We start from the raw sequence: 3,105 nt of genomic DNA, 5'->3' as shown, positions 1-3,105 counted from the left end.
TAGAATTTTGCCCATGCACACACACATGCCTGACATCATTTTCAAGCTGCTGAGTCCAGGATTTAGACCATACAATTTGCTATGTAGAATCCAGCTCATTAACCACCATGCCACCTGCTGGACCAGTGGGAAATTTTTAAAATAAAGTCCCCTTAATATTTTTTTATTCATGAACTATAAATTTGGTTTTTATCTAAAACCTCACCACCAAATGAAAGCAGATTTTCTACTCTTCTAAAACTTTTGCCTTTTCCTCAGTTTGTTTTTATTTCAAAATCAAATGAGAAACAGAGTGAAAGAAAAAGCCCTGGTGGGGATGAAAGAAACAGAGAACTCTGAGTCTGGACAGCCACAATTACTGTGGAACTGGAGTGTGGAATTTGGTGTTCACCATGCTATTCTTTATATATTTTTTTTCATAAAGCAAAGAAAACTTAACAGAGAACTTAACATTTTAAAATTTTTTTAATATATTTTTATTTCAATTTTTGTGTGTATGTCTAGATATACTATTTATTAAGAACAACATTGATTTGAATTTTAACAGTAGAAATTTAGAAAGCACATTCTTACCAACCATGAACCCCTTCAGATTATTTATTTTTTTAGTTAGCATAAAAGTTTGTGTTGGGCAGGTTTAAGTAAAAGGCAGTTTATTCCAATTAGGTAAAATATTTACCTATATTGCTTCTTAAGTGCATCTTTAGTTTTAGAAATAAAACAATCTATATGAGCAGCTGGTTTACTCTCTTGATTTATTGTAGGTATTAAAAGTTACTTTCTTGCGCTTCCACATTGGCAGGTTGGTATTTCCTGACACTATGAGGTTTGTTTTGTTTTGTTTTGTTTTGTTTTGAGAGGTTTTTGCTATAGGGCGCGTGCGCTTGCCAGACAGACAGAGAGAGACAGAGGGACAGAAAGCAGGAAATCACCCCCCAGGGGGGATGGTCATGCCGCAATCCCTTCTCCTCCATTCTCCTCTCGGGATCTTGGGCACACACGCACATGCACCCGGCGTGAGTTTAAGCCACCGGGTCCGGGACTCGAACCGTGGTCGACTACGTGGGAGTCCAGCGACATAGCCATTACACTAACTGCTGGTCCCATGATACTATGAGTTTTTAAAAACAAATTGCTTTTGAACATTTTTCTCAGGAAAGAAAGAAAAAAATAATTATCTTTCCACAGTTGAAAATAATTTCTCAGAAGTTAAGAGGAAAATCATCTAAATAAGGCACCACTTCTGATAAAGAAATGAGGCAGCTTCAAATTAAAAATACAAATTTAAATGTAGTAGTTTATAAAATATTGAAAACTAGCTAAAATTACATGCATAAGCATTTAATCAATAGTAAGAGGAACAACAGAACTTAAATATGATAGGGTTTATCCACAATAAATATTTTTAGTGCAAATAGCGCAGAAAATTTTCTCAAAGCAAGATCATAGGAGTCTAATTTGTATAAAATCAGTCTGAGTGCTGTATGTAATCCATATATTTATAAATTCAGCCACTGTGATGAAATGCCAATTTGCAAATCATAAGTATAAAATAATGTGCTTAGCTTGTGTTCCATTCCTCTCTTGGCAGTTCATTTTTATTTTTCCAAGAAAATCTACAGTGGAGCATGGCACTGGCTGTGCATTGCTATCACCTGTTGAAGCTTCTCTTCCTTGGCTCTTCGACAGTGGCAAATTGTTCTCTTTTCCATGAAGCTACTGAGAAAATCATCAATTTCAGTTTTTCCCTCCAAGAAATCTTCGGCAATATTATCAGATTCTTCTTGAGCTTCATGTGCAACCACTTTCAGTCTTGCCTGGAGAGCACTTGCACTACAGCTCTCACTGAGTTCATGCTGCCTTTGCATTTTCTTTTCAAAAGTAGATTTCATTTGTGTAAGTAATTCATACTTACCTAAAATGGTTTGCCTTTTGGCTTCTAAGCTGTGCTCCAAAAGGAGATTTTTTTCTTGCCAGTTCCTCAATATTTCTTACTAAGTCATTTTTGTCAGTAATAATCTGTTTTAGTTGAGGCAAAGTCACAAACTGTTCTAACAATAGCTCCTCTTGTTCATTCATATCTGTGAGTTGTGACACACTTAGTTCCAAGAGTTCTGGAAATGCATCGGGGACATCTGGCATCTTGTAACCAAAACCATTTTGGCTTATGGGTGAAGTGTCCTTTGTGGGAACGGGTAATGGCGGATTTGCAAGGACAAAGAAATGAAGGAGCTGCGGGCTTGGCTGTGGAGTAACTTGCTGTTGAAGAAGAAACAGTGTCAGCAACAGATAAAGAAGTGATATTCCTATTCGCTTCTTGTAGGGGAAATGTTGGAAGAAATGGAAAACGCTCAGAAGCATAAGGAGGCATCCCACCTGGGTTACTGTATAGGTATGGAAATGCTGTTGAAGTAGGAGCTGAAACTGGAGGAGTCTTCCAAAACTCATCCAGTAGACTCTGAATAATTTTTCCAAGGTCTGAGTGCATTGTGAAGTTGTTTACTAATGGAGAGGTAACATATATTCCTTGTTTATCCATTAAGTGGTGTCCTATTGGTGGATAAACACTGATCACTGGTTTTTCCTGAGGAAATTGTGGAGGAAGCAATATATTAATATTAATAGTCAGGTTGTTTACGGTGAATGGCAATCTGTATTCCACATCTTTCTGTATTTCAGCTATACTAGAGTGGGAGTTCCGGAGGGACTCGATCAGGCGCTGCTTCTGCTGCGGGGGGGGGTGGAGGCCCGGGGGGGGGCGGGGGACCCAGCTGCGGAGGAGGTGCTCTTGGTCAGGGGAAGGAGCCACCTCATCCTCCTTGGGTCCCCGGCCCGAGGCCCCGGCAGGCTTTGGCCTGCTCCTCGCATCAGCTCTGCCCGGCGGGTCTCCAGTCACGGAGGAGCTGGCTGGGACGCTGGTGTCCCGCCCGGGCGGCGGCGTGTCCGCTAAGCTGGATGAGGAGCCGGGCCTGGGGACAAGCTGCAACAGCAGGCGCCGAAGAGGGGCAACTTGCAGCCCTGGACAGAGAGTCCCACCTCTGGCCGCACACCCGGGCCAGCCAGCCAGGCAGCCCCACCACCCGAGCTCCCGCGCCCGGCCTCCGT

General features: G+C 41.6%; 1 pseudogene; it reads right to left on the bottom strand.

Annotated features, from left to right (window-relative positions):
• Positions 1 to 1,462: 1,462 nt before the first annotated feature.
• On the bottom strand, positions 1,463 to 2,814 carry LOC102482531 (vacuolar protein sorting-associated protein 37A pseudogene; annotated as a pseudogene).
• Positions 2,815 to 3,105: the final 291 nt, after the last annotated feature.

Source organism: Tupaia chinensis, unplaced genomic scaffold (genome assembly GCF_000334495.1).
Source record: "Tupaia chinensis unplaced genomic scaffold, TupChi_1.0 Scaffold146604_1, whole genome shotgun sequence".
Taxonomy (NCBI): domain Eukaryota; kingdom Metazoa; phylum Chordata; class Mammalia; order Scandentia; family Tupaiidae; genus Tupaia; species Tupaia belangeri.
The sequence above is the reverse complement of the archived record's forward strand: the minus strand, read 5'-3'. Positions and strand labels throughout refer to the sequence as shown.